Here is a 14374-nt window from a genome sequence, read left to right on the forward strand (position 1 = left end):
ATCATATCTTTAGTTTACGTCCATGCATACACACATCCATGAAGATTGACATTGAATGGGTACCTTTACCTCAGTTTTGTCTCCCCTCTCCCCACTTTTCCCTTTTCCTCTCTTCCCTTTCCATTCTTCTCCCCTCTCTCCTCTGTAACCATGGTTACAAGATCAAGTTTTTTCTTTATTGTCATATAATAATACAAACAAATATACATTAAATTTCCTTTTACCTGCCATAAGGCAAACAACGACTTTCCATTAGCATTACGCAGAACCCCCAATAGTAAGAGAAAGAAATTTAAAAAAATTCCCTTCGGAGACACTGAGTGTCCATGGATTTGCCTCTAGTACAACTGCAGCCTCTGTCCAATCCATTGGCAACCCGAGCTCCAGAATCAAACCTCTGATATGATCAAGGAGATTTTAGTGCCTGAGGCCCTTTGGGAGCACTTCTTGCCCTCAGCACCTTCTTGAATCCTGGTTCAGATACCTGATTCCCACAAACCAGTCTCCAGCAGTCTGCAGCTGCAGTGAGTCCTTCAACTGCAAGACGCCAAAATTCCACAGCCTGCGTGGGGTTATTCAACCACTAAGTTTCTCACAGGTGCACTGCCTTGGCCACCTTCCTGTAGGCCTATCTCCCAGGCTTCCCAGTGGGGGATGTTCTCCCTCTTCTGGTTCCTTGCTGCTCCCCCGGAGTCTGCAGCAACTTGTGGTCTTTTGCCCAGCACAGGTGCCGCCATCTTGGGCACAGACCTCCATAGTTACAAGATGTTTAAAAAAGCATTGTTAGCTCCTCTAACATGCAGTTTAAATCCTATACTGAGCTCTTGGCTTCATGACTGGGCAGTAGGACTCTGTGGAACAGCGCTGTGTCTCCACTCCCAGGTCTTCCAGGACTGCAGCAGCAGAGGTGCTGCCATTAAGGCAACTCCAGCAGTGCCACTAGTTTTCAGGATCATGTTGAGGGCAATCATTCTGAGATTTTCTTATTGTCAATGACACCGCTGTACACTATATATAAACCTGGTAGGAGTAAATCCTAATACTTTAATGGAAATAAACTAATCAACCAACCCCAACAGTGAGAGTTGATCTGCGAAGGTGGCTTATACATTCATAATGTATTGGAACTCTATCTCAGTCTTCACACTCCTATGACAAGCGTAGCATCCTCTGTAGTTAGGTGGGAAAGTGCCTAAAACTTGAGCTGATTGCTAAGGAGAGAAAAAAGGGGCCTTAAGTTGTGAAGGAAATGATCCCTGAGGAAGGGCACCTCTGACTTCCTCTGGTCCCTCCACTCAATGGATTTCATATTCAATTAAACCTCCATTGTGATTTCTATTGGTTCCAACAGCAGATAAATATTCTCCTCTCCTACCCTTTCAGCAACTTTCAGGCATCAATCCCTTTGCAACTCCTTGTCTTCTTCAATACACATCAATGAATAGCCTTTGGTGGTACTTTCCCCATGCTTGACCATTCACTTTTTTTCTTCCCAATATCTGGGAACCCAAACAGTCTTCAAGGTGAAGCAGTGATTCACTTGCACTTCTTCCAATTCTGTGTATTGTATCCATTTTATTGTGTCTTGTCCACATGCGCAACCCTGAGCTCCTAGTTGTCTGCTACATTACTTCACCATCCTATTGTCATTTTGATCCTTCTCTCTGTGGCCTGTTACAGTAAGGCATGACATAAGTTTTAACTTTCTAAACTCGATATCATATTCTCATACTTTAATTTGCTTTTGTATTCCTTCTGTTTGCCCTGAATTGAACATTTCTACCTGTCACCATGTTCACTGTTTGTCTTATTCTCCTTGTATAATTTGACTGCTGGACATGCCCCACAGCCTTTGTGTTTACAACACTGTAAACAAACAAATAATTGTATAAATTAAGCTATTTTGAATCCCAATTTGAGAGGTTTTCCCTTTATCCTTCTCTTCACTGTTGTCACCATCTCCCATGCTTAAAATTAACATGATAAGTGGACTTTAACAATAAAAGGTAGTTGTTTCTCCTTCCACAGATGCTGCCTAACCTGTTGAGTGTTTCCAGCTTTTTCTATTTTTATGTCTTGTTCAATATTCGCTTTGAAGTTACCATTTCTTTCTCAGGTTAAATTGATCTCTTACCGTTAAGGGTAACATTTCTCACAGGTGAGAAATGTTTATTTATTCTCCAGGGTTTTTAGGGGAAAAAGCTGTCTTTGGTTGTCAATATTCTTATTTTTCCATTTAGTTATTACTACCATAGAAATTTCTAATTTATAAGTAAAAGAGAGAGAGAGAGAGTGTGTGTGTGTGTGTGTGTGTGTGTGTAACTAATAGGATTAAGCTTTAAAGGTAGGAATTCACCTTCTGTAGCTTGCAATAAAGGGGAACTGGAATGTAGGTCATGTACCTATCTTGATGTTTGAATCCCTTGACTCTAATGCGATTGAAATCAGCGTGGAGGCAAAAGAGTTTAGCAAGTTGCCACATTTCAGCAAACAATGAACTGTTAAAGGAACTTAATGAGTCAGGGTAGAAATGGTCAGTAAATCTTTTGGGTTGGGAATTTCAGTACCTGCTTATTACTAAAACTAAAGGTAAAATTCTACCTCTTTACATTTTTCTTCATATATTTCTCAATATCTTTTGGATTGTGAAATATTTTTGTCCATCTTACAAGAGATCAATCTTTTTGAAGCATTTTACCTCCATTTTCCATTTTCCCCTGGAAATATGTGGAAAAGTGAATTAATGACTATCACAGTTAAATTTTTTTTTGCATTTCGAACTTACACATATCATTTTCTTTATAATGACTTTCACCTATATCCTGTGAATATTTTCATGAAGATTTGTCAAAAGAAGTGATTCTTTATTGTAAAAGAAATATTGATCCCTGGAGCAACAGTGCATATATAGAACGACAAAAACACTTTTGGATATATGGAATGTTCTTTATTGCTGGTATTTAAAACAACGCTGAATTAAATCTGATCTGAAATTTCCATAAAAGCAGATATTCTTGGCTCAGAAATTAACGAAATAATTAGGTAAGGATTTTTAAAATATTTACTCATAAAATGTGGCAGAAATATATTTGTCAATCTATTTTATTGAAATCATATTTTTAACATAAGAAATCCTAAAAAGTGTAGGAAGCAAAATGGACATTGAACCGAAAATTAAAGTAATAGAGAGTTTGGATATTTATGTGCAGGGGATGTGATGTAACAATGGAGACTGTTAAAGAACTGTTTAACTACAAGAACAAAAAAAAATATGATAGAGTGTGGAAGTAATTGCATGTTTAGGGCTGAGCAGGATAAGATAGAGGCAGCGACATTTTGAAATGTGGACCACTTTATATATAACTGAATTTGAAGCTTTGAAAGGCTTGTATGAAGATTTAGAATATTCTTGGTCTGGATGGAATAGAGGCAGTTGATATTACAGAGGTGAAAGTCAGCTAGAGTCATTAAAAAAATACTAAATTTAGAAGCTGATTTGTATAAATGTACAAATAATGAAAATTAGCACTTAATAGCCTTTAATTTCCACTGACTGTTGGCCAAATAACTCGAAGTGATGAGTCAAAATAGAGAATGAAGATTGAGAATTTGGTGGTGCCAAAACAGCAACCTTGGTCTCAACATCTCCAAGACCAAAGAGCTTATTGGTTATTTTAGAAAGGAGAGGCCAAGGTTCCAGGCACCTATCAGCTTTAATGGAATGGAAGTGGAGAAGGTTAGAACCTTCATTTCTTGGGAATATATATATTTTAGAAGCTTGGAGTCAGCACATCATGAAGAAGGCACACCAATACCTCTACTTTCTAAGGAGTCTGAGGAGATTTAGCATGTGGCCAGAGAGTCTATGAAACGTCTACAAATGCACTGTGGAAAACATTCTGACTGGTAGCATCATAACCTGGCTTGGGAATTCAAATGCCCAGGAATACAGAATGCTCTAGAAGGTACAAACATAGCCAGGTCTATCGCAGGCTCTGAATTCCCATCCACTGATGCATTGCTTCAAGAAGACAGCCAACAGCATAAAAGATGCTCATCACCCTGGTCACAACCTCTTCTCACTGCTACCTTTGGGCTGGAGACTGGCACTTCTAGGTACAGGAGCAATTTCTTTCCAACTTCTATCAGGTTCTGGAACCTCCCCTTGCTCCGACACTATAAAAGGATTGACTGTACTGTTGAAAAGTCACTTTTCTGCACTAGAATAGCTGTGAATATTTATTATAAATCTATCTTGTGTATTTATTGTTTCTTTTTAATTCATTTAAGTACACTGTTGTAGTTTTTTTTACAAAAATTACCTGTTCAGATGCAGCAAGTAAGAATTTTGGTGCTTGTGTGAATTGAAAGACCATGAATGACCCCAACAATGAAGACGCTGTTTACATCCGGTACCGCACGGATGGCAGTCTCTTCAATCTGAGGCGCCTGCAAGCTCACACCAAGACACAAGAGAAACTTGTCCGTGAACTACTCTTTGCAGATGATGCCGCTTTAGTTGCCCATTCAGAGCCAGCTCTTCAGCGCTTGACGTCCTGCTTTGCGGAAACTGCCAAAATGTTTGGCCTGGAAGGCAGCCTGAAGAAAACTGAGGTCCTCCATCAGCCAGCTCCCCACCATGACTACCAGCCCCCCCACATCTCCATCGGGCACACAAAACTCAAAACGGTCAACCAGTTTACCTATCTCGGCTGCACCATTTCAACAGATGCAAGGATCGACAATGAGATAGACAACAGACTCGCCAAGGCAAATAGCGCCTTTGGAAGACTACACAAAAGAGTCTGGAAAAACAACCAACTGAAAAACCTCACAAAGATAAGCGTATACAGAGCCGTTGTCATACCCACACTCCTGTTCGGCTCCGAATCATGGGTCCTCTACCGGCACCACCTACGGCTCCTAGAACGCTTCCACCAGCGTTGTCTCCGCTCCATTCTCAACATCCATTGGAGCGCTTACACCCCTAACGTCGAAGTACTCGAGATGGCAGAGGTCGACAGCATCGAGTCCACGCTGCTGAAGATCCAGCTGCGCTGGATGGGTCACGTCTCCAGAATGGAGGACCATCGCCTTCCCAAGATCGTATTATATGGCGAGCTCTCCACTGGCCACCGTGACAGAGGTGCACCAAAGAAAAGGTACAAGGACTGCCTAAAGAAATCTCTTGGTGCCTGCCACATTGACCACCGCCAGTGGGCTGATAACGCCTCAAACCTTGCATCTTGGCGCCTCACAGTTTGGCGGGCAGCAACCTCCTTTGAAGAAGACCGCAGAGCCCACCTCACTGACAAAAGGCAAAGGAGGAAAAACCCAACACCCAACCCCAACCAACCAATTTTCCCTTGCAACCGCTGCAATCGTGTCTGCCTGTCCCGCATCGGACTTGTCAGCCACAAACGAGCCTGCAGCTGACGTGGACTTTTTACCCCCTCCATAAATCTTCGTCCGCGAAGCCAAGCCAAAGAAAAGATAACAATTAGGTTGTATCATTCCATTACTTCTTGATGAACAATGATTTTAAATTAAGGATTCAATGGTCATTCACAATTTTTCATTGCCCCCGAAGGGTGAAAGAAGTAATTTGAAGAAGAGGTTCTAGCAAACACATAAGAAAAAGGTTAATCTCCAGCATGCTTTTAAATTGTTTTTTGGAGGATGAATATTTCATAGTGAAAAGAAACATGAGTGATGGAAGCTCTCAACCTGAAACTTTGACTTACACAATTTACTTCCACAGATGCTGCTTGATGCTTTAAGTTCTTACAGCATTTGGTTTTTGTTCCATGTTCTACCTTCTGAAGTCTCTTATGTTTCCATGCAAAACACTGGTTTTTTTGCTCCTGTGAACAAAAATAACAGTTATCATTACTTATCTATAATATCATAATTTAGCCAGAGGTTGAGGTGATGTCATAAATCATAATCAAAACACTCTATTAAATTAGAATCCACATATTCCCAGATAACTTATTTACAGTCTGGCATATTTACAGGATAAGCAAAACTGGAATTCAAAATGTATATTACACTTACCAATATTTAGAGGAGGGGGAAGGAACCTATAATTAGCATGGAAGTGTAGATAAGAGTGGATATACAGATGTAAAAAGAAAATATTATGTGTGGATCATTCTTTTATTTTTCAGTAGTATGTCAAATTAGGAATATTTGAGATGAGCTGCACAGGAATATCTTGGGAGTATCAGGAAGGTAGGTGAAATTCTGAAACCCATTCTCAATACATATTAATATAAGGTGAAAGGGCAAATGTGTTTCATGCAAAATATCTCCATGATGCATTTTTCAGGAGAACTGGGAAACTTTAAGCAGTCTATATTTTCACTTGTTCATAGCTTGCCATTTTTGTGATGGGATATTCTGACTTACTGTACCACCTTGGTCTCCCAAATGTCTTCCAACTTGTTTCCTGATCTTTCAGTCCAAAACTTCACCATGTTAACACCCATTCATTCATTGATTACAAACAATGCTTATGTTTAAAACTCTGTGCTTGAATTGCAGCACAGAGTAGACACAACCAATATTGAAAGCAACATAACCTTTAAATGTGTCCATGTTTTTCTAAGTAATTTATAGCACCCTAAGCTCTCAATATATTTTAGGTCATTTTGGTCAAAGAGGAAGGTTTAAGCAATGTTTGAAAGAAAACTAGAGAGATAGAGAGGTCGGGGGGGGGGGGGGGGATTTCCAGAGCCTGGCTTGGCATCTGAAGGTAAAATTTCCAGTGTCAGGATGATTACATTTGGGGGTGTACAAAAAGGAGTGCAAAGAAAAGCCAGAAGAAATAATGTGGAGAAGAAGGGCTGATGTTAGGGCGGTGTTGGAAAACAATGGCAAGGATTTTAACTTTGAAAAAATATCAGACAGAAGCCAATAAAGACGATGGGTAAACAAGATGGTGTTATAGGGAGCAAAGTTTTGGATGAACTCACACTCAGAGAAGAAGATGAGATATTCTAGCCAAACACTTGCACCAAAGTGATCAGCAAACCATTGGCTGATCACTTGCCTTCCATGCCTTTGAGCCTTGTCACCTAATCTCTTGACTGATAACCTATCTTCTGGTCTGATCAGCTGCTCTCAAGACCAATCCACTCTTCCCATAGAATCAAGCCTACACAATGGTCCTTTTTCAATTGCAATTTATCCTCTTCCTAACAGGAGCACACCACTTTAGCCACTTACATGAGGGCCATTAGAAGCATCAGAGTGACCCAAGATTTCAGACTCCTTCACCAGTAATGTTGCTATTTGGTGCCTGCAATTTCCCATTTTACCATGATGATTGAGGACCAGCAGTTAGTGTGTAAAGATCCAACACATTTAGGTATAGGTACTGTACCTGCATACATTTCAAGGTGAAAACCATGTGTTTACAATTTCAAGGTTATTATATTTAATAAAGTGTTCCATATCTTTGAAGTAATTGATATCAGGATATTGTTTATTTCTATTGCCATAACATGTTTAATATTAGTTTGAAAATTGCAGTGCAATTGCTCTATCAACCTACCTCAGCAGGCTTAGAAAATCTGTAAGCCCCCATAGTTTAGGTGATTTTTCTGCAGTATAAACCCATCAGTCTGGTGTGATGTCCATCCAAACTCATGCATGGATGAATTCCCTTCCACCTCTACCTGGAGGCTGCAGTGCTATTTTTTTCCCATTTCAGTCAGATGCTCCGTCCCATGGCTTACATGGAAACTAAGGGAACTTGCAACACATATGGCAGACAGGTTGGAATGTCAGCCTCCTCCTGATTTTAAGTCAATGGCTACAGGATGTCAGCAGGTAAACATCTTTATGCGCTCCAAGCCTGCTCAAACTCATTTCACTTGGGATCCTTTACAACCGTCACAAAGTCACCCTGCTCTGGGCTGCATTCCAAATGCAGCCTCCAGAGAGAAGGGAGAGTGGAATGCTTCAGACTACTGTCTGAGCCCTGAACACAGTCAGATATTTGGGAAGAACTGAAGGTCAGACAATCACATTTTTTTTTAAAACAGTGCAAGTTTAAAATGGCATGATCCTGAAATTTCCACTCTTTGTATCAGAGTGCAAAAAAAAATCAAGTTTCTGAACAAAACTAAAAGCAATTGGTACTAAAGTTTTTTTTAAAAAACAGAGGTTTGCCTGTCCTGGCATTATACAACAAAACAGCCCAAATTTAAGTGAAAGATGTTGATTTGATGTTTAGGCTTATTTTTAATTTTTGATTGCCAGATGGTTTATCTCTGTTCTGATACATTTCTATCTGTATGGATGTGGTATGATGAAGAAAAAGCCAGTTGAACCATAAGTGAAATGAATGCATGTTAAATTATAACGTCATTGCTTTTTGCTAAGGATATGTTTAAGATGTCTTTGGCCTCACCACAGTGATCCTTGCTTCATTGTAAATCTAGACAGTGACCATCACATGACCACAGAAAGCACTGCAACTAAGCCATACCTGACCTCAGTTCACCTGTGCTGTGCTTGAGCCAGAAGGAATTGTTGGACTCTAATCAGAAACATACCTGTTCTCTTTTCATTCTCCATTTCAAAAACACTAAGGTTAATGGTAACAGCACAGCTGTTTCACAAGACTGAGAACACTAGTTGATCATAAACTCAGCACTAAACTTTACATTTTCCTGATCAATACAGCTTTGGATCATGCTTTACATTGCACAGAGCTACTGTTAATCTTCAGGGAATTATTGCATCGTGAGGGGATGAATTTACAAACGTTTCCCATGTGGCTGCAGTGACTTTGTGATGAGCAACGAAAAAAGCTGGATAATAGAGTATGTGCTATTTATCTGGAATCTATCTGGTCTGTCCAAAATCTTCTGTGAGTGTTGCTGGGAAGAGCTGGAGAAATTGAGGAGAAATGTATTGACCTTGTATTGGTCCTCCGTTTCTGCTTTTAATATTTTTAAATTAAAAAAAAGATTATCAATGCACCTAGAAATTGCTAGTTCTTTGTCAAGACAATAGAAATGTCTGTATCATTTGTTTTCAATGCATATGCATTTCTGTAATTAAGTTCGCGATTGGTAGCAGACAATTAAGATATTGCTTTCTGTATCCCACAGTTCTCGCTTCCTGGCAGTGGGAAAAATTGTCTCTAATGGTGGAGGTCAGTGAAGTGCACACAAAAAATTCAACCTCTGCTGATATTGATCTTTTCTACAAAAACTGACACAAGCGGATGCTGAGAGGCTCACAATTTATGAAGTGAGTACTTTAGCTCTTACCTATAAACATGAAGTAACTTTAATTACAAAAACCCTTTGGGGCCGTGCAGAATACATTCACCTTGGTAAGTGGATGCCTGTTAGCAACAGTAAGTTTTGCTTTGTGCTCCTAATGCTTGTCAATGACAAAATGGAAATAGTTTGTAGAAAGGAATGTGCTCTCCTACTGCTGTCGTGGCAGGGCAAGGTAATTGGTAGAATGTATCTGGGAAGTTTGATTTGAATGAACTTCCATAAAATGTTTGAGCTGATTTCTCAGTAAATTAATTGTGAAGGCCGAGAGGTGGAGTGGAGAATCCCAAGGTTCTGGGAGGAATTAATAGGGAAGATCCCATCAATATCTGCCTAATGATGGAGCTTAGATCTTGGATTCATAATCCGAGGACAAGGAGTTAGTAAATTTAATTTGGACTTCAGTGGCTATTTCAGTATCCTAAGAGTCAGGTTTTTTTTTGTATTCTCTTTTTGAAGTGACCATGTAAATGCAGTTGATCAGTATATTCAAGAGAATATAGCTGAGGAAATTAGTTGAAATTGAATTAGGTTGAAAAAGTTGTCACGAGGCATAAGAAAACACATGATCTTATCAATTATTGAAGATGGCAAAAGTTGACAAGTCCTCTACTCCAGGTTCTGATTGCGATAAGACCTGTGCATGGAAAATGACAGAAGTCATAGCAAGTCCCTGAATAATCACATTAAATACCAAGAAAGGTCTGCATGTTAGTGTAGTCTCTATTGTATTGTCCGGTGTTTTCTAATTGCATCCATTGGTAACTTTGCTACTAATCCTGTGTATGTATGCGAGAGAGAAAAGCTTTTGATTGTGTATATAAAAATGGTGACTTTCTACAAGCTGCAGAAAGCTCTACTGCATTTAAATACTCACCTTCTGATCTACTTTCACTGCATTCAGCAGCATGTAGTCTTCTTCTCAACGACCAGCCTCTGAACTGCATTAACAATCTTCAAATTTCCCAGGCAATGTCTGAGTCAGGTTGACTAGAATGAAGAGCTCTGAATGGACTAGTCCACCACTTAGGTCAAGGCTGGAAATGTGGTGTGAGAGTTGGGATCCAAATCAGACTGAAGCGTAGGGGGATGAAACCTCCACTACCAGCCATTCTACTGGTGAATGTTCCATTATCAGAAAATATAATCGACAAACTCTGTTTTATCAGAGACAGGTGAGACAAATCTCAGTTCTTTGCTGCACCGAGTTCTGGCTAATAGAGAACACACTGGATGCTGTGAATTGACCAGAGGATTTCACCATTCACAGACAGGATTGGAAGGGATTCCAGCAAAGAGAGTAAGGGGCGGTGTGTGCTTTTTAGTTAATACCGGCTGGTGCACAGAAGTTGGGGTCATGTTAATCACCTGCTCGACTACCTTTGAGAAAATCTCAATGATATGCAGACCCTTCTGTCTACCTGAGGGTTTTCATTTGTGATTCTCAAAAGAGATAATATCCCTCCTTATGCCAAATACAAACAGGCAGATGGAGAACTGCATGATGTGGTCAGTATACAAGAGAGAGCTCACCCCGATGCACTACAAATATTAGTGATTTAACCAGGCCTGTCTAAAGAAAACCTGCTCAATTATCACCAGCACATAACCCGTTGTACCAGAGGTCAAAGCACACTTGATCACTGCTACATTAAGATAAGGAAATCCTACTGTTCTTTCCCAAGAACGCAATTTGGCAAGTCAGAACATCTGGCAGTGCTCCTTCTGCCCCAGAGATCAGGACAGCCAGAAGGTGGTCAGGGGAGGATGGAGTATCAGTGGATTTGGCAGTTCTCAAGAACTCAGCTGAGGTGCTCAATGATCACACAACTGTGGATAAGTGTGTCCCCACCAAATCATTCAGGGTGTTCCCCAATTAGAATCCCTAGAAGAACAATGAGAACCAGATCATAGAATGCAAGTTCAAAGATTCAGAACACTACACAAGGAGTAGGTTTGGCATACAGAATGCCATCTCCCAGGTGAAGTGGAGATTCCCGGATAAGAATGGAAACAACAAAGGATACCTGACAGCTGAGGCAGGGCCAAAATGACATAACCTGCTACAAAACCAAATTCAGTGCAGTAGGAGACAGCAAATCTTCACTCCCAGATGAACTCAGTGCTTCCTATGCATAGTTTGACCGCCAGAACAAGGAAGAACTCCCATGTTCCTTGTTGATTCTCCACTGTCAGTATCTGAAGATGGCGCGGACTGTGTTCAGGAGAGTGAATCCAAGAAAAACATCTAGTCCGGATGGAGTACCTGGCTGGGGACTGAAAATGTACTGACTAATTGGCCAATGTACTCATGAATATCTTCAACATCTCACTCTGAAAGGGTGTGGTATACACTTGTTTCAAACAGACCTCAATCATACCAAGAAGAATGTGGTAAATTGCCTAAATGACTATCGACCAGTGGCACTCAAATCTGCATTGATGAAGTGTTTTGAGACGTTGGTGTTGAAGCATAACAGCCCTTGTTTAAGTAGCAACATGGATCTATTCCAATTTGCCTACCACTGCAACACGTCTATGGCAGTTGCCATCTCATTGGCTCTACAAAAAGCCCTGGAACATCTGGACATCAAAGATGCATTCATCAGCATGCTCCTTAACCACATTCAACAGCATCATCTCCTCAAAACTGATCAGCAAACTCCAAGACCTGGGCCTCAACACCCCACTGTAATTTCCTCACCTCCAGACACCAATCAGTGAGGATTGGCAAGAGCTGTATGGCATTTGGCATAGCGGTTAGCTCAATGCCTTTACAGACCAGTGATCGGGACTGAGGTTCGAATTCCTCGCTGTCTGTAAGGAGTTTCTCCCTGTGTCTCTGTGAGTTTTCCCCGGGGACTCCGATTTCCTCTCACCATTCAAAACATGCTATGGGTGTAGGTTAATTGGGTGGCAAAATGGCCTGTTACCATGCTGAATGTCTAAATTTAAAACATCTTCTCCACAATCTCCATCAGTACCAGAACACCACAGGGGTGCATACTTAGCTCCCTGCTCTATTCACTTTACATCCATGACACTGGCTTGGTACGACAAAAGTAACATCTACAAATCTGCTGACAATACCACAGTAGTGGGTTGCATTAAAAGATGTGATGAGTTAGCACACAGGAGGAGATTGAAACCTTGGCTTAATGGTGTATTAACAACTCAATGTCACCAAAATCAAAGAGCTGATTATGGACTTCAGGAAGGGAAAACCCAAGATCATTGGGGAATTAGAGATGGAGAGGGTGAGCAAATTTAAATTTCTGTGAGTCACTATCTCAGAGAACCTTTCCTGGACCCTACAAACTCTGTGAAGAAAGCACTTCAGTGGCTCTACTTCCTCATGGGTTTGTGGAGGTTTGGAATGACATCAAAAACCCTCACAAACCTTTACAGATATGCAGTGGAAAGTATGCTGACTGGCTGCAGCATGGCCTGGTATGGAGGCACCAATACCTCTGATTGGAAAGTCCTGCAGAAGGTTAGGGATACAGCCCAGTACTTCACAGGCAAAACCCTCTCTACCCTCCACAATGCTGTCAGAGAGCATTAACAATCATGAAGGATCCACATCACTCAATATGGTCTTTTCTTTCTGCTGCCATCAAGAAAGAGGTATAGATGCCACAAGACTCATACCACTAGATTCAGGAATAATGGCCAGCCCTCCACCATCAGACTCCTAAACAACAGACTCAGTAAGAGACTTGTTTAAGGACACTTACTTGGTACATTATTTATTTCTGACTTTTTTTCCTGTATTGCACAGTTTGCTTATAATTTTGTTTACATTTCTCCCTTTTGTACATGTGTCTTTTTCTTGAGTATAATGTACAGTTAGTGATGAGTAGAAATTATGCCTGGCTCACAGGTGAAAGAATCTCAGGGAAGTGTGCGCTGCCATGTGTGTACTCTAACAATAAATCATAACTTTGACCTTTGTATTTTTGTTTGTTGTTGATTTGTGTATGTGCGCATGTTAATGAGGCAACAATGGGAATGATCCCACATACATTGACATGTTTTGCATAGTTAGTTATATCTAAGTTTATGCAACAGTCAGTGTCACTCTGAGCAAGTTCTGCCACAATTGCCATTGAATTGTACTCCTTACTATTGACTGTAAAATGCAATTTCCAGTCACTCTACCTACTTTGAAATAACCATGTAGTATTAAACTTATTGTTAGTTTAATCAACGTTCTCTATTCAATCAAGGCCAATTGCTCAAGCTGATCTTATTTGAATAACAAAATAGATATTTTCCATTTTTTGGGAATGTAATTTGTCAGATAATGGGTTATTTATGACTTGTGTTTCAAGTATAAGCAGTGATGCTATCCTGGTGTAAAGTGGTTAACCAGCAAAAGCATCAGTATCTTAAGCCACTCACAAAGGCAGGTAAATACTCACAGAACTGAGATCATTGACGATCTGCTTGAAAATGGAAATACCCAGATCGATCAGAACAGACAGCTGTTTCAATGTGCCATCAATAATATTGGAAATTAGGATCAATATCTCCTATCAGTTTATGCTAATGGTGAATCACCGCTGTTCATTTTAAAAAAATACTATATATAATTTTCCATTGAAGATTCAACTGTAGGTGTCATCAATATATGGTAGCATGCCATCTTGATGCATTTTATTTAATTAAAAATATAATCCTTTTGATTGCATTCTGTATGTTTGAAAAGGGCACTAACAATAATGATTTGAATGTGCACACTATGCAACATTTTTGTGCTAATTAATTGGCACCAGCCAAGGCACCTTCAACTTGCATAAATTTTAAAAATGAGGACCCAGAGGACAAAACAGTGCCACATGTGCCAAGATGCTTTAGAAAGTAAAAGTGCTGCTCACAAGGGAGAGGGCAATCATATTGTATGGGCTTTACATCATTTTTAATACGATTTTTGAAAAGGTAACTAGCTGGCTTTGTGGTGGAATAAAGGACTGAAAGAAGAAATAATAAAAATCAATGGTTAATTCAGCATTCTTTCAGACACAAAGGCAAAAACTGTATTTTCAGTTCTACAGAAGAAAATCAAATGCAAA

The 14374-nt window shown here is 40.1% G+C and overlaps 1 long non-coding RNA gene across 3 annotated transcripts in view; it reads left to right on the forward strand.

Annotated features, from left to right (window-relative positions):
- The first annotated feature begins 5980 nt into the window (after positions 1–5980).
- The window catches only part of LOC138759864 (uncharacterized), a 99396-nt gene continuing 91002 nt past the window's right edge, over positions 5981–14374 (forward strand). For all 3 annotated transcript variants that reach the window (XR_011355166.1, XR_011355167.1, XR_011355168.1), the window contains exons 1-2: positions 5981–6234; positions 9126–9267. This is a non-coding gene — a long non-coding RNA (uncharacterized lncRNA). The remainder of the gene's footprint in view (positions 6235–9125; positions 9268–14374) is intronic.

This window comes from Narcine bancroftii, chromosome 4 (assembly GCF_036971445.1).
Source record: "Narcine bancroftii isolate sNarBan1 chromosome 4, sNarBan1.hap1, whole genome shotgun sequence".
NCBI lineage: Eukaryota > Metazoa > Chordata > Chondrichthyes > Torpediniformes > Narcinidae > Narcine > Narcine bancroftii.